Source organism: Pseudophryne corroboree, chromosome 1 (assembly GCF_028390025.1).
Source record: "Pseudophryne corroboree isolate aPseCor3 chromosome 1, aPseCor3.hap2, whole genome shotgun sequence".
In the NCBI taxonomy this organism is placed as follows: Eukaryota; Metazoa; Chordata; class Amphibia; order Anura; family Myobatrachidae; genus Pseudophryne; species Pseudophryne corroboree.
Genome location: NC_086444.1, coordinates 470,455,857 through 470,479,360, shown reverse-complemented (window position 1 = coordinate 470,479,360; position 23,504 = coordinate 470,455,857). Strand labels below are relative to the sequence as shown.

General features: G+C 43.0%; 1 long non-coding RNA gene across 1 annotated transcript in view; it reads left to right on the top strand.

Moving 5' to 3' along the window:
• LOC134905889 (uncharacterized) overlaps nucleotides 1-23,504 on the top strand; it is a 148,394-nt gene that overhangs the window by 70,190 nt on the left and 54,700 nt on the right. The window contains exon 2 of the long non-coding RNA XR_010175768.1: nucleotides 2,153-2,223. This is a non-coding gene — a long non-coding RNA (uncharacterized LOC134905889). The remainder of the gene's footprint in view (nucleotides 1-2,152; nucleotides 2,224-23,504) is intronic.

Below are 23,504 nucleotides of genomic sequence, written 5' to 3'. Positions count from 1 at the left end.
TTTGAAATGGATTTTTTTTTGTAAAGTAGTCATGATTGCTGATTCAGCGGCAAATACAGTACTTGCTAGGTATTGCTCAGTTAGTTATTTGGAAGAAAGTGCTATTGCCATGCAACTTCCCATAAAATATTACAGTAGTACAATAAGGTATCCGATCTTTAGGTCAAAACTCATAAGGTCGACCACTATTGGTTGACATGCATTAGGTTGACATGGTCACTAGGTCGACATAGCAAAGGTCGACACAAGTTTTTCCAATTTTTTCCCTTTTTTGAACTTTCTCATACTTATGATCCACGTGGACTAGATTGGGAATAGTAACCTGTGACGAGCGCAGCGGTAGTGGAGCGTGGCACCTTCCCAAGGCATGGCGAGTGAAACTAATTGGGGTTCCCAATCACTTTACGAAGAAAATGAGACAATTTTTTTAATACTTATGTCAACCTTTTTCCATGTCTGCCTTTTCCATGTCGACCTAATGACCGTGTCCACTTATTTCAGGTGTCAACCTAGTCACTGTCGACCAATAGTGGTCGACCTAATGACTGTCAACCTAGTTACTGTCGACCCAACGATCCACACCCATACAATAAATAGATAATTGAAACACAATGTTATCAACTGATGATGATATGACTATATGTACTAAGTCAGTAATGTCAACAAAGAATAAGTAGACCACAGTCCAACTTACACAGTATGTTGTCAGACACTGTTAGTCTTACAGGGAGCTGGTAAAACATTTTACTCCAACCTTTTAGGCTTTTGTTATAAACTGGTAGGGTGTAGTAGAATTTGTGTGTATATATATATATATATATATATATATATATATCCAGCAATTAAGTCGGCACTCCCACGACTAACCAGCCTGTTACTTTGCTCGGGTGCCCTCCATGGGGCTGCAACCTCCAATATGCACACAAACAAAAGGGCGGCACTCACAAGTCTTGTAGGCATGAATAATTCAGACGGACAGCGTCTAAGGTGTATCAACGTTTCAGTCTATTTCAGACTTTTTTCAAGAATCTTGAAAAAAGTCTGAAATAGACTGAAACGTTGATACACCTTAGACGCTGTCCGTCTGAATTATTCATGCCTACAAGACTTGTGAGTGCCGCCCTTTTGTTTGTGTATATATATATATATATATACGTGTGGGTCACAAGGTTGTCAAAGGCTAAAAGTGATGTTCTATGAACATCTTTATAAAAATTAACTTATAGATATTATTTTAGGAATTTATTAATATAAAAAAAGTTTTGAGACTAGCCTTTGTAATATTGCTTGGGTTAAAGTTTTTTGGCAATACAGTTTAATTACTATTCTGTTTTTTCAGTTTACTCAAGTATTTGTGCAAGGATCTGGGCCAGGAGTGATGTCATCCTGCATGCTCAGTCACACTTTTTAAAGTTGTGAATATTTCACACTGTTTTATATTGTACCAAAACACTTTAAAGAGTAGGTGAAGCTACTATTTTATATTGATATTGGTCGAAGGCTGTGTAGTTCTTAGATCAATCCTTATAAAATTGTTCATTAGCTGGAGATCTCCTGTTTAGGCTAAATTCAAGTTAATTTGGGTTAATCGTTATAATGTTACTTCCCCTATAGTAAACAAAGTTTGTAAAAGCCATTAGCCATTAATTGAAACTAATAAAAAAAACCAAAGTCTTGAAAATTCAAAGCAGGGGGTAGAAACCTACGCGATCTTTTGATAATAAGTCAAAATCCCTTATTCCTACCTCGATGTCAAAAAGTTAGTTAGGCTGCATCAGATGTACTTAGTACTTGTGTCACCTATCAGTTCCTGATTGTGGGAAATTCTTTCCCACATCACCACACAGTTCAAAAAATTCAAATATTTTACCCACTTAACTGCAATTAGAGCTTTGTGGTCTATCAATTAATTTGCCCTTGTGGATTGACAAATATTGGCAAAACTAATAGAAAATTTTAAGAATGTATGGAGGCTCATTGGTCCACCATATGTAATGCTTTAAGCAGTGGAACCAGTGACTAACCAGTTTCCTGTCACTTTGCTGAACAGAAACACTCATTACCTAGCCTGCGTTGCAGAATGATTGACCACATTCCAGCTTCAATGAGAGGTAGGAATTGTTCACTAAAACTGCTTCAATGTCATCCGCAGGTGCTGCCGGGTTGCTGCGCAGTCCCATCCCGGGGATGGACTTTCACGTGGTGAGGTTTTACTGTATAAAGGTAAGCATTTTTTTTAAAACCCGATACTAGTCTGAAATGCACTGAAACGTCATTCACATTTCCAGATTTTTTTGAGTCTTTATTTAAGCTCTGAGTGCAGCACCTGTGAAGGCACCGGCTGCACAAAGTTATTTGAAATACCAGGCCCATGCTTTCTATGTATGGAATTGACACCCTGGAGTGAGTATTCCTTTCCAGGCACCCAGCACTATCAAGGACTGACTTCCATTGTGAAAACTTCCCTCTCCGTAAACTTTAATAGGAGAAGTTTAAGTTGTTATTGTTTTTATTGTACTTTTTACTACACTTTAGTGCACAAACTTTGCACAAGGCACTGTGCACTTTGGAAAAAGATAATTACTGAATAAGAAGAAGGCAAACCCTTTATGACCTGTTTTATCATTTGAGTAATAATACTTATTGCGAGCAGTGTGCAATTTATATTTTGTAGTGTATAACATCCTTTTTTTTACACAGAGAGAGAGAGAGAGAATTATTGTTATTTATAATGTCGAAGAACACATAGACCAGTTTAATTATTTACCATTCCCGAATGATGACAACTTAATGTTTCAGAAACAGAAGTGAAGCTGTGCTTTGTGATAAAGGTATGGATGGTGAGGCAGAAGCGGTCTATAAGAATTTTATTTATAGAGATCTAATACACCTCAAAAAGAAGAAAGTGGACCTTTATTTACACTGCCTGTTACCTAGTGATTATTACAAATTCAGTGTCCGAAATTGTCCTACAATTGGCTGAAATGATCCCTAATTTTGTAAGCATTGGATCACACTTAACAAATGCTCATTTGATCTCATGCTCCTTTGCGATTGAGCAATTGACTAATGAGCTTGGAAATGTTAAGAATAAAACTGCTGTATTTGAAGCGATCCACCCACCTATTCTGTCCACTGATAAAGAAACGGATTGGTTATACAAATTAAAATAACAAGAGTCACTATACGAAAGGGAATTCATAAAATTTAAGAAACAAAAGCTGGTTAAAGTCGAGATGGACTATAAGAAGCGGACTGTTTAAAGATGGCTCACAGGACACCATCCCTAGGATGATAGATTTAATTTTTTCAGAAGAAATTTAAAACCATTCTCCCATTTTGATACAGATACTTCCCAAAAAACAGGGAGTTCTAATAGCTCTGAGTGCTGCACCTTGGACTTCGTATTTATTAACATCTGAAGGCATCGGCTGCAGTTAATACATACATCTAATACATACATACAGATACATATAACTATCCTCATTTATTTGTTCATTTTTGTACATTCTTAATTTAACATAGACTAATTATTACTGCCTAGATTTTGTGTGGCAATTCTTCAAAATATATCTGCCATATTCCCTACTTTCCTTTTGACTATACTGGCTTCTATATTTAGTAAATTTCAATTCTTAGAGTATTGTGGGCCATTCCGATCGCAATCAGCGAATCGAGGATTTGAAACATGTGGCTTTCCCTGATCTCCCTAACCAGGCATCAGCAGAATGAGGAATTGCCCTGACAGTTGCCTGATGTACAGTATGGGTCCCTTAAGCCATCAGTGTATTCTTTCAATCACCATCGGTTATTTAAGCACACACTAACACTACATTTGCATTTCCTTTTGATTTTTGTCTATGGTAAATTTTAAGGGATGAATATATAAAATATGTTCATTATTATTGTTAGACACATATTTACACCATAATTGCTCTTTTCTTTATCGTAATCAATACATATATAGCATACTGTAAATAATCACTAATCTTATATCACAGCCCCTATGTCCTTATGAGAGATTATTATTCTCTCACACTACAACAGTAAGGAGTCCTGGTCTTACTGTATAGGACATTGGTGGATTAAATTACTTGGTGCTTATTCAGCTTTAGATAGAACAAGAAATCTTTTCGAGAACAGGAAAAGGGGACATTACACCCCCTGAGTGTTACATAAGATTGTGCCCAGCATTAACATTTCATGAACAAGGCACAAGCAAGCAAATACTATTTTGTCAATGTAGAGTTAATTTAAGGAATGTAGAAAACAATGATCACTTTTTGTATTAGCAGCAATATGCCAAACGTTTTTCAAAGCTGATGGCTTTTTGTGCTCACATTCACTACATTGCAAACATTATGTAATAACTGTAACCAAGTCCTGTAAAATTCAAGTTTAAAATGAAGAAAGAGAATCATATTTTGAAAGGCAAATTATACAGGGCAGAACATTTGTCACTCAAAGCTGGCAAAGAATTATTCATTTGCTACTTACTAACCTTTTCCACCCAGACTGAAGTCAGTATTTCCAATGGCAAGAAAAGTAATATCTTCATATTTATACATTTCTCTTCTCATTCTCACAACTTTCTATAACATTTTTTTTAATGCGGTAATGATTTTGCCTCATTTTGAACTTCTAAATTCAATTTGATTTGGTAAGAACTACTGAAACAACCAAGTGTGATGTTGATTCCCAGCACATTTTCAATTAGAATTTTGCACACTATTGTGACCATAGAAAGTCCTTTGGATTCTTCTCATAGAATGCATGGGGCAAGCACAATAAACTCTAAATCATTTTGCACTGTTTTTTTTAAATTCTGTGAAATTAATGATCACTAGTAATATGGACCTGGCTTATGCACAGTCACCCCAGCCCTGCCCAGCAAATCTTAGCCTGTGTCTGCAAATTTCCTCTCCTAGTTTCTCCTGTATCTGTTGCTGCAGTGGGACCCATTGGAGGAATGTTCACCTCTGCTTCTACTGTGCTTTATAAAGATGGGCCAGGTCACAGCGCAATAGTATACAGGCAGTGCGACTTTGCCAACCTGCTTATGGAGGATGAGCAATCTCTCACAATAGTGCTGATCCACATTAAATAAAAAGATTTACAAAGCCTTTAATCTGGAAACATCTCTGTAATGGTAAAATCTGTATTAAAAAATAACCAATAGAGCTGTTATATATTAATCCTCTTTTGCAAAATGTATGAAATGATCTTATAATTAATATATATAATTATTTTATTTTTTATAATAAAAACAATACATTATTTTTTTATGTTTTTTTAGAACAAGGCAGAAGCACCATACAGAATCTAAAAATTTACGACAATTAATATTAATATTTGATAGTATATATTATAGAAATATCTATAATTCTATATGTATCTTCTTTTTAGTGGTTGTTAACTTTATTCAATGTAAATGCATGGATTATGGAGCATGTAAATATTTGTACATGTACAGATGTACTGTACGTGCCTGAACTGACTGCTTATCTCCACCTATTAAACTCACCCTAGACCACCGCACAATATTATAAGTGATCCCAGCTTTAACCAATAGAGGGCAGTTTTCTATAAAGTGACCAGGAGTGTTATGATGAATAGCTGTGTTGCACTCTATGTAGTAAATCAACCACATAACATTAATGGCGGATAGTAATATTGTGGTGGAATATTGTTTTTCCAATGTAGAGCAATTATTTTTTTTGTGGCATTTGGGGTGTGTTTAATAAGTTTTGATATAGGTTTAGGTACCTGTGGAATGGCATGGGGTGGATGAAGAGAGTAGAGTGGGGAAGCTGGAATGTGGAAGCCAGTTATAGACAAAATAAGATGATGAATGTACGTATTTCCAGTAAGCTTTGATTTTGGGACAAGACAATCAAATGTGCAGCAGGGAGCCACTCTGGCCACACAAATGGCAACACTGATCAGAGGTGGAAGACACATTATATACTAACATTAATATAGTTTTAAATAATTCTCTTTAATGCAAACTAAAATGAAACTCACAGCTAGCTCTTATTTAGGGGTTGATTTATCAAGTAGTGAAAAGAGTGGAGCAGTAGAGAAGCAATGTACTTGAAAAATTCTTCCTCAAGGCTTATTAGTTGCTTTTGGGCTAATTCTCCACTGGTCTACTTCTCCACTCTTTTCACTGCTTTCAACCCCTTAATTTTAAGCCATGGTTTACAGTCAAGTTTCTCTAACATGTTTCCCTAAAATCTTGTGAGTGTTGGTTAGGCACCAGGGGAAGCATTAGCAGTAGGAATTAGGGTTAAGGATAAAGGGTTTAGCACTTACAGATATGCCACTGTGAAGAAATTGGTAGTGGAACTCATCTCCACATGACCACTGTGACCCGGAAGATGATGCTGCTGTTGCCGGAAGCAGGTAAGACAGCACTGGACTACCAGGGACAGTTAGTAGATTGTTCATCATGAAGATACTGTATATCATCCATGGACATAATTAGTGCCAGCATGGTCACTGTCAACCAATCATACCCAACACTCTCACCTGAATTTGATTATCCCTTCTGCAGCTAGATTGTACATTAATATACGAATATGCTGCTGCAGTTCCTTATTACAGAGATGCCATGATAAGGTTATCTCCCTTCTCATTAAATGCATATGTGCCTATACTATTTTAGCTTTACATGACACATAACATTGTCTATGTAAAAAAAAACTTAGATAATGATATTCTGTAAAGATGAGCAGTTCAGATTACCTCTAAAAAAGAAAAAGAATAAAAAAATATTGTATAATTAGTTTTCACTGTTCTGCACTCTACCTACCTCAATACCAGAGGCGGAACTACCGCCAGTGCAAGCAGTGCGTTGCACTGGGGCCCGCCTCTGTCCAGGGGCCCAAGCATGTAATGAGTCAAATTGACTCATTACATGCCGCTGTGCGCTGCGGGCAACCGCTGCCCGCAGCGCACAGCCGCCCACAGAGGAGAGGAGCAGCGGCACGGACGGGGGAAGGAGAAGGAGGGAGGTGAAGGAGGGAGCCGCAGCAGCGCTTTGTTACTGGTGGAGGCGCTGCTGCTGCTGCCCCTCTGCTTCACTATAGGCTGTCTTCCGAGAACAGCCTATAGTGAAGCAGAGGGGCAGCAGCGCCTCCACCAATGACACAGCGCTGCTGTGGCTCCCTCCTCCACCTCCCTCCTCCTCATTCTCTACTGCCCGGGAATCGTCAGAAGCTGCACCAAGGAGCCTGAGCCAGCGGAGAGGGTAAGTATAATTCTTTCTTTCTTTCTTTCTTTCTTTCTTTCTTTCTTTCTTTCTTTCTTTCTTTCTTTTTTTCCTACAAAAAAGGGGGACTGTGTGCCGCAATGTGTAAAAATGGGGAATCTGCCTGCCGCAATGTGTAAAAATGGGGAATCTGCCTGCCGCAATGTGTAAAAACGGGGAATCTGCCTGCCGCAATGTGTAAAAAGGGGGAATCTGCTTGCCGCAATGTGTAAAAAGGGGGAATCTGCCTGCCGCAATGTGTAAAAAGGGGGAATCTGCCTGCCGCTATGTGTAACAAGGACACGCTGTCTGCCGCAATGTGTAAAAAGGGGGAATCTGCCTGCCGTAATGTGTAACAAGGGGACGCTGTCTGCCGTTATGTGTAAAAAGGGCACGCTGTCTGCCGTTATGTGAAAAAAGTGTACGCTGTCTGCCGCTATGTGTAACAAGGGCACGCTGTCTGCCGCTATGTGTAACAAGGGCACGCTGTCTGCCGTTATGTGTAAAAAGGGGACGCTGTCTGCTGTAATGTGTAAAAAGAGGAATCTATCCGCCGTAAGGTGTCAAAGGGTCTCTACCTGGTGTAGTGGTGCTACTGTGCGGCGTAATTTGAATAATGGAGACTACTGTGCACCGTTTTATGAATTGGTATTATTTTGTGGCCACACCCCTTCCCCACGAAGCCACGCCACTATGTATTTTTGCGCGCGCCTTCGGCGCGCACTGCCCCTGTTTTGCATGCAGGGGTGGGGCTCCAATGCCGTTTCTTGCACACAGTGCTAAAATGTCTAGTTACGGCACTGTTGCTAGGTATCCACTTCCCTGAGCAGGTCCACCCTCACCAGATCCTCTCCAGGGATGAGGGGGTGGAATTGGATGGGATGGGGGGGGGGCCCAAGCCATTTTGTCGCACTTGGGCCCACCGCTCGCTGGTTCTGCCACTGCTCAATACTCTCTGTACCACACTATGCTTTGTTAACTTCACATAAGCCCTGTGACTCCACACAGAGTGGGCCGATTTACCAGTTAAAAAAATGGATAATAATCAGTTTAGAGAAGAGCAGGGCCCGCAACCAAATACTATCGCTGCAGCTGCTGCAACCAGTTATGATTTCAATACTAGTCATTCAACTTCATCTAAAGCTGGCATAATTCTCAAGGGCATAGTGTGTTTAAGGACTATGATAGAAGAACAAACTGTGGGGGCGTGGCCAGGCTGGAGAAGAGAGCAGACGTGTATCTGCATCACTCCTCTCTCCAGCTTGAATAATCTTCTTTTATACGCACACTGGTCCGTTATAGACCGTCTCCGGGGGCTCCCCTCTCCTCCTGTAGTCCCCCTGTCCCCTGCAGTGACCGCCGCGGAGCCGGGGAGCCGTTCTCACTGCTCCTGCAGGTTGCGGCCTATGACCATCCGGAAGCCGGGGACTCGCGTACTCCCGGTGCCCGCGTTCTGAGCTCCACAGTGGAGTCGCGGCATCGGGAAGCGGCGCGGACCTCACCGGAGCCCCAGAAGCCATCAATACCCTTCCCCAGACCCTCAGGGAAGACACCCTCTGGGGCAATAGGCCGGGGGGACGCCTGTCAGCGGGGGAAAGCTGGGGCACGGACGCCCAGGGAGACGCGGCGGCCATCTTGGACTGCACCGAGGGAGCTGCTCTAAGCTGCAGAATCTATTCTGCTTGGCCTTTCCAGCCAACCTGCTCTCCTGGGTGGCAGCTATTGCTCACCTCCTCTTCTCCTGCCTGCTGACTCCATGATCATGCAACAGAGAAGTGCCCAGAGGGAAGTGTGCCCTATCAGACCAGTCCTGTTTTACATTATTTAACGTGCAGTGCTGCTGGACCCTGGCTGTGTGCCTGACCGCTCACCCCTCTCTCCCGGCTGGGAGCCTTCCATCTGGGTCCCGCAGGATGGAGATGACCCTCTGCCTGGCCATATGTGATACCGATCTTCTGATGTAGCCCAGACCGCTTGTCCGCCACCACCCATGTTCTTTATGCTTACCTAACTCTCCGCCATATATTCTGCGAGATCCTGAGCATCTTTATCATCATCATTCCACCTACGGAACCTCATTTCAGTGGAATGCCTCCTAAAAAGGTCAAAGGGGGTGCTGCCTCCCAGAGTATCTTTTCCACCTCAGAAGACGGCCCCTGCCGCCTCTTCTCTATGGAAGTCCCCGGTTGCTGCCTCTCCACAAGATACCCCCTGCAGCCCTGCCTCTTTGCCGGGGTTTGACCCTGAGTCTGATGCACCTCTCACGGTCAAAACTCTGTATCAGGCCCTCTCAGCGTTCAAATCTGAGTTGACTCAGGACCTCACAGCCGCTCTTCGGGAGGTTAAGACGGAGCTGCACGCTATAGGAGACCGTACGGACCATTTAGAGAGGAAAGTAGAGGAACTGGTCTTGTCTCATAATGACCTCATAACGGCCCACGATCAGCAGCAAAGTGACCTTGAGGCATTTAAACTCAAGATTGTGGATATAGAGGACAGATCCCTGCATAATAATATTAAGATCCGAGGCATTCCCGATTCCGTGCAGAATTCCGAGTTGGAGAATTACGCTACCATGCTGTTCCAGAAGCTTCTTCCTAGAGCCGACTGTAAAGAGCTGCTTATAGACAGGATCCATAGACTGCCTAAACCATGCTCAGTTGCTCCCTCGCTCCCAAGAGATACGCTCCTGAGGGTGCATTTCTTTACAACCAAAGAACACATCCTGAAAGCAGCCAGAGAGGCGGGTGACTCCGACTCGGATGTTCTTGGCGGCTTACAACTGTTCCCGGACTACTCTGCTCTGACCTTGGCCAAACGACGAGCATTCCTCCCTATCACTTTGGCACTTCGCGACCAAGACATCACGTACAGATGGGGTTTTCCGGTTAAGCTCGTCATCTCGTATGAAAATAAGTTCTACACAGTGACCTCATTGGAGACTGGAGTCAAACTACTGGCGGAGTGGGATATCTCTGTCACGCTGCCACCTGGATCCAAGAAACAGCTCGCCCTCCACTCGGAATGGGTCACCGCCTGACGCGGATGCCTCCAGCTTTGGTTTTCACTTTGAACTGTCTCCGGTACTGTTATCACAGAATGGACTTAGCCATTATCATTGTTGGGGTCATGTGAGTTGCCCTACGTGTAGTTGTGATAATGATGTCCTATCTTTTCATGTTATATCTTAGTTTATATGTATCTGTTTTTTCATTTGTTCTAATTTGTATTGTTGGTAGGCATATTTGCTCCTGCTCACTGTTATTTTTCCTGTTCAGTTTCATCGGTGGTGGCGTTAGGCCACATGTTCCCCCCTGGTAATATACTACTGAATTTTTTTACCTTCCTTGCAGTAGTTATGCCGACCCGATGTACTGGGTCATTTTGGTTTGTTCCTTTCCTCCCACCTCCCTTCACCCTCCCCCCCCCCCCCTATTTTATGATGTAGGTATTCGCTGCTTGAGACAATTCTATCTCTGTATGTGTCAAGGTCTTTCACCTCCCACAACATGCATTAGTTTGCTTCGATGGTTCAGGTATTATCCATGAATGTCAAGGGGCTGAATTCCCCTAATAAGCGTAGGCTGGCTTTGGGTTATTTTGCTAGGCATAAAGCTGATATTGTCACGCTGCAGGAGACGCACTTTTCATCTGTAGCACCCCCTATTTTTAAAGATTGCAGATTCCCTCTAGGTTATTTTGCTAATGGCTCTTTTAAAAGGAACGGTGTGGCCATATTGTTTAGGGACTCCATCTCCTTTATTTTGCATTCTCAGATAGCCGATAAAAATGGCCGGTATCTTATACTGAGTGGCCTTTTAAACGATAAGCCGGTCACTCTGGTCTCTGCATATGCCCCGAATTCAAACCAAGTTGCTTTTATCCGTAAGTTATGTGTAGCTATTCAGAAGATTCGTACGGGCTCCCTTCGGCTCACGGGGGATTTTAATTTAGTCCTTGACCCTAAACTGGACAGGTCTCCTAGGTCCTCTCCCCCCTCTTCAACCTCCCCCAACGCCCCCTCCTTAGCCTTTCGTAACCTCTTAGCTGAATTTGACCTCTATGACATCGGGCGAGTGCAAAACCCTACCGGGCGGGAGTATACTTATTATTCCCCCGTCCACAACTCTTACTCCCGTATTGATTTTATGTATTTGGACAAATGGACCCTCCAGTTTGCCAGATCCATGGACATTCTCTCTATAACTTGGTCAGACCATGCCCCGCTGACTCTTAACTGGGATGTTGCTAGTCAACACTCTCCCCCCCGCCCTTGGAGACTCTCTCCTCACTTGCTGTCTAACCGAGTCTCAAAAAAAATCATAGTTGACAGTATCTCGTCCTATATGGAATTTAATTCCCCCTCGGACATGTCCACCCTGAACTTCTGGTGCGCACTAAAAACCGTCACCCGGGGGGCAGCAATCCAGGCAGGAGCGCAGCTTAAGAAACTTAACCTACAACGTCAGGCTGATTTGGAGATCAAGCTGAAGGAAGTAGAGGACGAAAATCAATCTAGACCTATGAAAACCCTACAGAAGCAGTTAGCCGATATTAGGTCCCAACTCCAGAAATTACTTATGGTGCACACCCAGGCTTCATTAAATAGGATGCGTCAGTAGTTTTATCTAGCGGGGAACAGACCGGGGAAAATGCTTGCCCGTAAGCTTAGGGCTCAGCAGGCTCGGAATAGAATCAAGCTCATTGTATCCCCCACAGGCACCAAAATTTCTAACCCAAGGGAGATAGCGGATCAGTTTGCCAACTTCTACTCCAACTTTATAACCTCTCGACTAATCCTGCCACCCCCCAGCCTACCCCCTCCTCTATCAACTCCTTCTTAGCTGATATAAACCTACCAACTATCTCAGACGATCAAATAGTATTACTGAATGCCCCATGGTCCTTATCGGAAACCCTCCAAGTGATCAAGTCCCTTCCTCGAGGTAAGGCGCCGGGCCCAGATGGCTTTATTAATTACTTTTATGTTTCGCTGCAAGACCTCCTAGCTCCCTCTTTGGTCGCAGTGTACAACGACATTACCTCTCAGGGCATCCTCCCTGTGGAGATGCTCGAAGCGCGTATTGTCACGATCCATAAACCGGGCAAAGATGTGACCTCTTGTCAAAATTACCGCCCCATTGCGTTACTGAATGGGGACATTAAAATATATGCTAAATTAATAGCTTCCCGATTGAACTCACTCCTCCCCTCCCTGATACACCTGGACCAGGTTGGCTTTATCCCGGGAAGACAAACGTCTGATAATACACGCAGGGTTTTTAACCTTGTTGATTCCCTAGCCCCTAAGCATGGTCTTCTTCTGCTATCTTTGGACGCAGAGAAGGTCTTTGATCGTTTAAACTGGTCTTATATGCGAGAAGTCCTACTAAAATTTGGCCTGCGCGATCGTATCCTCTCTTCGATATTAGCCCTGTATGGCTCCCCGTCGGCCCGGGTCTTCAGTAATGGTTTTTTATCTCGCTCTTTTACAATCTACAATGGCACCCGCCAGGGCTGCCCTCTCTCCCCTCTCATTTTTGTACTGGCCATTGAGCCACTAGCAGCTAGGCTTCGAGCGGACCCGCAGTTCCCTGGACTGCGATTAGGCGCCTCGCTACACAAACTATGTTTGTTCGCGGACGATGTTCTTTTATTTGTAATGGACCCTTCCACTACACTTCCTCATTTGCACAAGATTTTAGATATGTACTCTGCAGCATCCTATTATAAATTGAATGCCTCTAAGACCGATGCTTTGCCCATTAATCTCACCCACTCCTTGCCCTCATTACGCGCTAAGTACCCATATAACTGGCAAACATCCTCGATACGATATCTAGGTATCTACATCCCCCCATCTACCTCTTCTGTATTTGAGGTTAATCTCCCTCCTCTGCTGTCCTCCCTTCAGATGTTCACCAAATCATGGCTCAACTATGAAGTTTCTTGGTTGGGGCATCTGGCTGCTTTTAAGATGTCGTTGCTCCCTAAATTAATGTTCCTGTTCCGAACTATCCCTTTTATTTTCCCCAAGAAATATCTAGATAAGGCCACTACAATCCTCACCAATTATATATGGTCTTCGCGCCCGCCTAAAATTGCTCGCGCGAGGATGTCTCTACCGAGGAGAGCTGGTGGCCTGGATATGCCTAATTTGCTACTGTACCAGGAGGCCTGCCTTATGGCCCAGATTAAAGAATTCTACAAAGATGTATGTCCGGGGTGGGTGTGTCTGGAAGAGGCGACCTGCCCCCGTTTTCCCCTGAAAGATCTCTTTTGGATCCCCAAATCCCTTCGCCCACAGAGCTTAAACCTCCTTCCCTTTACTTGAGCCACGCTCCAGGTTTGGGACAAATTTACTGCGGCCATATGCCCCACTTATCATAATATGTCTTTGATATCACTACGAACGGTGGCCGCCCTAGTCCCTAACCTCAATCTGGCAGGTTGGCGGTCTAGGGGGATGGTGGTCCTGGGAGACTTGTTTAATGGGTCTGTGCTCACTTCCTTTTCCGATATTCAGGGACGCTTCTCTCTGCCTGACTCTGAGATGCTTCGATATTTTAAAATCCAGCACTGGTGGACTAGCCTCCACCTTACCCCCTCCCCACCACCCCCTGGTATTCTGCACGCCACAGGCCGATTTTCTAGTGCTACTTCTAGGGGGGAGATTTCCTTCTGGTATAGAACATTACTCTCACTACTCCCCGTTTTTAAATCTAGAGCCCAAATCAGGTGGGAGGCGGATGTTGGCTGTGTTCTCCATGATTCTCAATGGCAACACATTTTTATGTCATCTTTTACCATGTCTAAATGCCTGAATCACTCCGAAATGCATGTCAAGCTACTCCATAGATTATACCTCACACCGGAAAGGTTGCATACGATTTGGCCTGCATGTTCGAAGTTTTGTTGGCGTCTATGCGAGAGGTAGGCCACCTCTTCCATATTTTTTGGTCATGTTCCCATATTCAATTGTACTGGGTGGAGGTATTTGGGCTTATCAGCAAAGTTTTGAATCTTGACTTGTCCCCCTCCCCCCTTATAGCTCTATTGAATGTATACCCACGATCCGTGGGTGTACATCTACACTATGTCTTAGGCCATATCTGTCTCGCCGCACGTGCAGCTTTAGCCCAAAACTGGAAACAGCCCACACCGCCTCCCCTGTTGAAGGTGTTACACAAAATACAGCTGCACTTCTTGATGGAGACTGAACACATCCTATACGCTTTCACCGCTAAATCTCCCTTTGTGCGTTGGATGCCTTGGCATCTGTTTACCACGGAGGGTGAGGGTGCTACACTGATATTGCGTTCCCCTCCCTTAGACATGCACCCTCCAGCCCTATCGGCTGATAAGGCCCCCTCCCCCCCTAAGCCTGTGATGACCTTCTTTTTGTGTTGTATTTATAATATGCCCATTGCCGCCTTTCCCTTAATTTTTTTTTTCCTATGATGTACTTGTTTGATTGACTTTGAACTGTCTGCACATGTCTGTCATACCGTTGTCTCATGTATTTATGTACCTACTTCACGCCCCCTTTTTTTCCTTTTTCTGTACCCCTGTTTTGCAACACGAAAATCCAATAAAAATTATTGATGAAAAAAAAAGAAGAACAAACTATGCTTCCCATGAGTAAAGGCATAGTACTGCTGGTCTGCTGCTTGGGATTGGAAAGGGGGATCCTCTACCCCTTTGGTTGATGCAATAATGGCGGAATACCAGAGCACAACTGACAGTAGTATAAAATAAAGATACTCTGGTGATAATTATAAGCAGTTTGTTTAACATTAAATGGTTTATACATAAACATTTTATGAGCAGTTCAATAAAATTTGTCTGGTTTATATATTTACAGACAGATGATATTTCAAAAAGTAGTCAATACAATTGTAGATGTAGCTAATACTGGTATACAGAGGTGTGTGTGTGTGTGTGTGTGTGTGTGTGTGTGAAGGGGGAGTTGCACTGGGAGGGTTTTAGTCAAAGCAAAATATTTTACAGGGGTAAAGAAAAAATCAAAAACACCTCTATTAAGGGAAAAGTTTAATACAGAAAAACATATAATTGTCAACATGTCATTCACCATCTTGGCCTTTATTTATGAGTGGTGGTTCTGAAACTGTCAGTTAGGCATCTTCTTCTGCCTCTAGAAGTGTTGTAAAAAATATTAAATCCACTTAGACAATAGAACAAACTGTGTTTTCAGAAACAGAAATCCCTTTGGAGAGTCTAAGTGTGTCCACAAGTGCTATCTGTGAGCCTGAACTTTCGGATACTGTACTCATAGAGAAGACTCCATGCACCATTTGCAAATGTGGGGATGAGCAGCACAAGTCAACATGCTGACAATTGAGAATGCTACCGTGGAAGTGCTGAGGATGATATTTATGTAGCTGACGCCAGCACTAATGAAGATGTTGCTGATGAGGATGTTGTTTGTGTAAGTCAAGTACCAGTGGAAACAGTTATTGTCCATTATAAGAAAGACATTGTCATGCCTGGACATAGAACCAAAAAATCCACCTCTTATGTATGGCATAATTTTTTTTACCTAAATCCCGACAATTGTCAAGCCATTTGTAGCATTTGTAAAACCAAAGTAAGTAAAGTACTGATATTAACCATCTAGGAACCTCCTCCCTGTTGCATCATTTGAAGCAAGCTCATTAAACTTTTTTGTCAGAAACTTCTGCTACAAAATAACAACAAGCAGTCCAAGAAACTCCCTTCTCTAAACTAAGGGCCTAAGTCAGACCTGATCGCAGCAGCAATTTTTTTCTCTAATGGGAAAAACCATGTACACTGCAGGTGGGGCAGATATAACATGTGCAGAGAGAGTTAGATTTGGGTGGGGTTTGTTCAAACTGAAATGTAAATTGCAGTGTAAAAATAAAGCAGCCAGTATTTACTCTGCATAGAAACAAAATAACCAACCCAAATCTAACTCTCTCTGCACATGTTATATCTGCCCCACCTGCAGTGCACATGGATTTGCGCATTAGAGAAAAATTGTGCTGCTGCGATCAGGCCCTAGATCCCAGCACCTGCAATCAGGGCCGGTTCGAGCCCTCTCTGCGCCCCGGGCAGGAAATGTGGTGTGGCTTAATACAGGGGGCGTGGTCAGTTACGCCCCCTGTACAGTAGTAGCGCCGCTGAAATGCTGAGCGGTGCGCGATTACGTCATCGCGCATCGCACAGCAAAGGTCCTCTTCATGAAGGGAAACTAGACGCGTAGCAGCGGAGGGCACAGCAGTAGTGGAACTTGCCATGTTGCGGTGCCCTCCAGATGGCACCAGCGCCCTGTGGAAGGCGGCGCCCTGGGCAAAAGTCCTGCTTGCCCATGGCAAGATCCGCTACTGCCTGCAGTCGCCACTGCCAACAACACCTTTATCCTCAATATCCTCCATAATGATTGGAGGTAGTCATGCATCCAATTCCCATATTCAGGTTTCCTCATCTTCATCCCAGAAGGGATAAGAAGACTTTAGAAAACAATTAACTGCTAAACAAGTTTACAGTGGTAAGCAAGTATGACAGCATTCACCTAGTCACATAGCAGATCACTGATGCCATAATGTCTATGCTAGTATTAGATCTGCCATTAATGCAGTGGGTTTTAGATAGTTAAGTGAGGTCCTGTGTACCTAGCTCAAAATTCCATCTTGGTTCCATTTTACTAGACAAGCAATCACCTAACACAGATAGCTTCAGTCAGATGATTCTCCTAATTAGGCTTTTGGAAAAGCAGCTTGAGAAATTGAAGGAGTAGATGAAACAAAGAAATTCTGCTAAGCATGTCGGACTTAGATCAAGTCCTTTATTTGCTTCGCCAGGATACAAGGGTTGTAAACATCTTGAAACTGGATCACATTTTAGTCTCCATGCTTGTTCCTTTATTTGCTTCGCCAGGATACAAGGGTTGCAAACATCTTGAAACTGGATCACATTTTAGTCTCCATGCTTGACCCAGATCTTAAGAGATGCAAAGAGCTCCTGGTGAGCAAGTTGTCAACTCAAGTAGAACAAGACATGACTATGCCCCCTCCTTCAGTTCCTCTGACCAATGCTGCTGCCCGGAAAAAAACTCAACTTTCCCAAAATACCCAGTGGTGATGCAGAGGAGTCAACAAAATAATTTGACATCTGGCCGTGTCTAAAAGAATTGCCAACATTAGGGATGCCTCTACTGTAACTCCATCTGATATGATCACCATTCAAGGAATGGTTGAGGATTATTTAAATGACAGTATACAAATAGGAATTTCAAAGTCCCATTGAGTATGGGAAAGAAAAAAGGCAAATTGGAGGCCATTGTGCAAACTTGCTTTGCATTACTTAAGCTGCCCACCCTCCAGTATGTACTCATAAAGAGTTTCAGAACAGTTGGGAACCTTGTCAGTGATCACCTAGGAGGAAAAGATAATGTTCATCAAAATGAACTGGAACTTCCATGAGCAAGACCTTTATTGGCAGTTACATCAAAGTACAGAGACTTCTTGAATTGTGGATTCTAGAGGGGATGAATTGATATTGTCTGAGGATGATGAACACACTGATGATGTGAGGATGGTAATGACAAAAACATCTGACACTGCAGAGCTGCCTTAAGCCCATTGGTACCTTGTTTTGTGCGGTCCCAAACAAAGCAAGCACTTCAGCCTCAAAAGTGTCAGTCCCTGTCACTGAAGTGTTTGGTTTATTAAACTGTACAAGACTTCCGGTTCCGGGTGCATGGAGTGAGCAGCGCGTCTCACAGCTCTCCTCCGTCCCCGGCTATTTTAATACTTTTACAAGGCTAATTAGCCTCCAATCTCCCCTGCACACTTCTTCTTGCTCCAACTGCACCGCAGGATGGACAAATTTGTCACAGCCAGCCAGCCGGCGCGATCGCAGCAGCAAACGCTGCGCCAGGTGAAACGGAGCTCAGATCCTGTAATGGCGCCCGGCAAAGAGACGCACGAGGCTTCCCCGGTTTCAAAGAAGCCGACAACTGAATCATTAGATGCTGACAAGGCCACCACTCAGAGACACCATGACTCCCCCCTTTGCTATGGGGATCTAGTAGAAGCAATTACCTCAACTGTGGGTCCGCTACTCTCAAAAGCGGTAAGTGACATTTCTTCTCAAATACAGCAGCTAAACATCAGGGTCTCCACCGCAGAGAACAGGATAGGATCAATTGCACACAATTTGGCTGATTATCAAGGCGCTGTGAAAAGGCTGGAAAAGGAAAATTATACTATTAATAATCGCCTAGAAGAAATCGAAAATCGCTCTAGGTGTAACAATATTAGGGTGGTGGGTCTCCCTGAATCATTCAAGGGCCAATCCCTGGAACAATTTGTGAAAACTACTCTACCGCAACTTTTGGGATTAAATGACCTATGTAAAGATATGGTTATTGAAAGAGTCCACCGTATAGGCCCACCCCCTCGCTCCACGGATACCCGCCCCAGGGTTACCATATTCAAGTGCCTAAGCTACACACACAAACTGGAAATCTGGAGAGCGTCCAGGAAACAACCTGTTATTAAATGGGAAGGCTTAACGTTGCGTCTTTTCCAAGACTTCTCAGTAGAATTAACAAAAGCACGAAGAGCCTTCTCGCCGATATGCTCACGCCTAATTGCTGACAAGCAGAAATTTGCTCTGATTTATCCAGCCAAACTGCGCATTTTTGATAAAGACAAGCACTTTGATTTCATGACCCCTGAAGATGCAGCTGACTTCCTCTGTGATAAAACAAAATCCTCTGAGGACGATATATCGGACAGGCCTTAATAGCTTAATCTTTTAGCTACATACGGATTACTTTAGGGTGCCCTCCCTCTTTTTAGGGGAAGTTTATGTATAGGAATACGTATTACACATCCCATTACATCCCATCCCTGAACAGCATGGGGAGATATTCTGGACCTATAACCGGGGACGTTGGGAGCTATGCTCTGGGTTATAGGTGTTATAGTTCCGTTTACACTTTGATTGTTCAGAAAATTTTTTATATTGTCTGGAAGTGACATGTTACACTTGTATTTGCATATGACGTGCGCAGCATGGCACGTATATTCTTTCTTGTTATATGTTTGTATGTCCCCCCCTCCCTCTTGTGTTTTCCTCCCCCCCTCCCCCTGCTCTCTTCTTTTCCTCACAGCATCTTCACATTCCGATACTGAGGTAGGATATTTGCCTTTTTACCAGACTCTCGATGACCTCACTTAAGGTAGGATCCCTGAATGTGGGTGGCTTCAATTCTCCTGCAAAACGCAGGAAAATATTGATATATTGTAACAAACTGAAACTAGACCTGGTATTTATTCAGGAAGCACATTTAATTAATTCGGAAATGTTGAAGCTTCAAATGTTAGGCTGGAAACTGGTAGCTTCTTCCCCATATACCTCGAAAGCCAGGGGAGTTGTGATATTAATTAAACGTAGTATACCTCTTGAAATTACCAAGATTATTACAGATCCTGAAGGTAGATTTGTTATAGCCCATATATCATTGTTTTCTTCCCCATATGTCCTATGTAATGTATATGCACCCACAATCTACAACAAACAATTTTTCTTACAGCTGATTTCCACACTGACACCCTTTCTCCATGAACCCCTGATGATGTGTGGAGATTTCAATCTTATTTCGGATAGACACCTAGATAGATCCACTACTCCTAAGTACCCCTGCTCACTACCTAAATTTGGAGTACCCTATTTGATTTCCCGTTTGATGCTGATAGATATTTGGCGAGCTTTGAATCCTACTTTAAAAGAATATACTTGTCTATCGGCCGCCCACCACTCCTTGTCTAGAATAGATTACCTGCTAATCTCACAGACCCTGTTCACTAGAGCTTCCTCAGTCCATATAGAACCGATTTCGGTTTCTGATCATTCCCTATTGAGGTTTGAGTTGCACATCTCTTCGGAGAGGTCGTCTCGATTCTCCTGGCGCTTTCCCTCTCACCTCCAAGCCTCCCCTGATTTTAGAGAAATGCTGGCTGACAGCTGGAGAAAATTCTTGAGCAATAATGAAACACAAGCTACTCTAGACCCTCCCCTTTTCTGGCAAACAGCTAAGGCAGTTTTAAGAGGTGATATTATTTCCTACGTGGCTAAACTTAATAAGTCCTATACTGCTTCTTATCTCCACCTTCAACAGAACTTGTCTGCGGCCTATGTAGATCTAAGTAGATCACACACTACAGATAACAAGCTGAAATATGATATAGCCAAAACGCACTTTGACGAATATCTCACTAGACAAGGTAATAAATATTTTTACAGTGTTAATTTTAAATATCATAGATTTGGGAATAAGACTGGAAAATTGCTTACAAATATCTTGAAGGGTGCAAGATCTTCCGCAGCAGTCCATCCCTTACGCTATCCGGACGGGTCCTACACATCTACCAATAAACAGATAGCTGATCTCATGAAAGACTTCTACTCCTCCCTTTATTCCTCCCCGATTAGGGAGGAATCAAATACCCTATACCAATTCTCCTCAGAGACACCCCCTTGGCATGATATACCTTTTCCCCAACTTACTAATGACGCGAAATCCAAATTGGCATTACCTGTCACACATGAAGAGGTTTCTGCTGTTATTAAGTATATGCAGACATCAAAAGCCCCGGGTCCTGATGGATTTGGCGGGAGCTTTTACAAACTGATGCATTCTGACATTCTGGATTCGCTAGTTTCTGCTTTTAACCACATGCTAAAATCCGGGTCTGTACCTTTATACTTCAATGCAGCGTATATCCGAATTTTGCCTAAGCCAAACAGAGATCTATGCCTACCTACTTCATATAGACCCATATCCTTACTTGATTCAGATTACAAGATATTAGCCAAAATTTTGGCTGACAGACTCAAAAAAGTTTTACCCCAAATTATTCACCCTGACCAAACCGGATTTATAGCAGGCAGGCAGTCGGTCCTTAATGTCAGAAAAGTGGTATCAGCAGTACAACATCTTCAACTTTCTTCAGGCACTGCCCCTCCGGGAGTAATTATGTCATTAGACGCAGAGAAGGCCTTCGACCTTGTTCTTTGGCCTCATTTATTTTGCACAATGGAACGTTTTGGAATTCCCCCTATGTACATCTCCTATATTAAGATGTTATACACAAACCCTATTTCCCAAATCATGTGTAATGGCCAATTCTCTGACTGGTTCACCTTGCATAGAGGCATGAGACAGGGTTGCCCCCTGTCTCCTCTCCTCTTTGCAATAGCTATAGAACCCCTGGCTATCCTGTTACGAGAATCCACGGGCTTTAGAGGTATTCGCATCTCCGATTATGAGCTAAAAGTGTCTCTGTTCGCAGATGACATGCTCCTCTTCATTTCTGAACCTCTACACTCCATTCCGGTAATCATGTCCATAATTACGAAATTTGGTAATATTTCGGGTTACAGGGTAAATGTCGAAAAATCAGAAATAATGCCCTTAGGCTCTTACTCCCTTGATCTCTCCTCTTCCCCGGTATTCTCTGAATTTAAGATTAATTCCACCCAATTGAAATACTTGGGAATTTTTATCTCTAATAAGATAGATAAATTATACCAAGCAAACTTCTCCCCCCTAGTAAGCAAAATCGCTACGTTAATGAACTCCTGGAACTCTCTCCCTCTCTCGCTGATGGGTAGGGCTGCTGCGGTCAAGACTGTTATTTTTCCTAAGTTATTTTACGCAATTCAAATGCTTCCCATTGCTCTGAGAAACAGGGACATACTTACGATTAACGCCTCTGTCTCCAATTTTTTATGGAACGGCAAGAGACCTAGAATTGCTCTCTCTAAACTCATGTTACCTAAACACCAAGGGGGACTTAGCATCCCAGATTTTGCGGCTTACACTTTAGCAGTATTCTTTCGTTACGCCAGCGACTGGCTTCTAGATACTTCCACATTTACAGATGTTAGGTTGGATAAGGCCTTATTCCACCCCTATTCCCCTTCAGCGCTACTTCACCTCAAATCTAGTGAGATACCGAAAAATATATGCACTCATGTGATATTTCAAGACACTTACACTTCATGGGTAAAACTTCATAAAAAACTGCATAGGGATTACAGATTCTCCCCTTACCTCCCCCTTTGGGGGAACCCAAACTTTCCTCCCTCCCTTCACAAGCCTTCTTTTCAGGTTTGGAAACATAAAGGGATAGCTCTGGTGAACAAAGTCTTTGACCCGGGAGGCAATATCCTCTCTTTTGCAGAACTACAACAACAATACTGTCTACCTAACACTCTGTTCTACCTATATCTCCAGATTAGACATTACATACAGTCCCTCCCAATTGTCTTCCCTCTGCTCAACGACTCCCATTTACTGCTTAGAATACTACGCACCAGACCCTTGAGTCACTATAGAATAAAACACCTTTACCCCCATCTCATGGACTCTAAAGCTAAGACTCCGCTACACCCACAAAAAGTTTTCTCAGGTTGGGTTGCGGATTTGCCAAGGGTACGTGGGTCAGAAGTAGTATTGCTTCAAAACTATTGCAGATGCACTAAATATCTCCAATCCGCCTATTTGCAAGAAACCCATTTACGCCTTCTGCATAGAGCTTATATCTCCCCAGCCCAGAGAAAATATATGCTATCTGAGGAAACGGGGAAATGTGTTAAATGTAATATGTCTAATGCGAAACTACTACACTGCTTTTGGGACTGCTCCAAGATACGCAGATTTTGGATGAAAACAATATGCTTTCTCAATGCTACTCTAGGACTTTCCCTGACTCCCTCACCGGAGGCTTGTCTACTGTTGGACTTCAGAGAATGGTCCTTTGGTGCTGGCATCTCACGTTACATCCCTTTTGTGGTCACGGTTCTAACTTTGGCTAAAAAGCTGATATTAATCCATTGGATCAAGAAAACGGCACCCTCCATACATGAACTTAAATCACGCCTTTTATACCTACTATACTTTGATATGAGATCTGTCCTACTCACAGAAGCTCTCCCTTCTACTAATATTTACAAAAAATGGGACTTATACATAAATTCAATGGGAGATGAAAGCAAATCCATCATATCTTCATTTCTTGGATCTCAACAATGGGCGAGAGCTCGAATGCTATTAACACCCCCTGTGTAAATCTATATATATTAATATTGATGTTTGTTATTCAATATGTAAAGTACACCGCTCGCCTTATCCTCCCTCATACAGGTCATAATGGTTTATATGTATGCTTTGGAGGTTAACAGAAATCACCTCCCACTA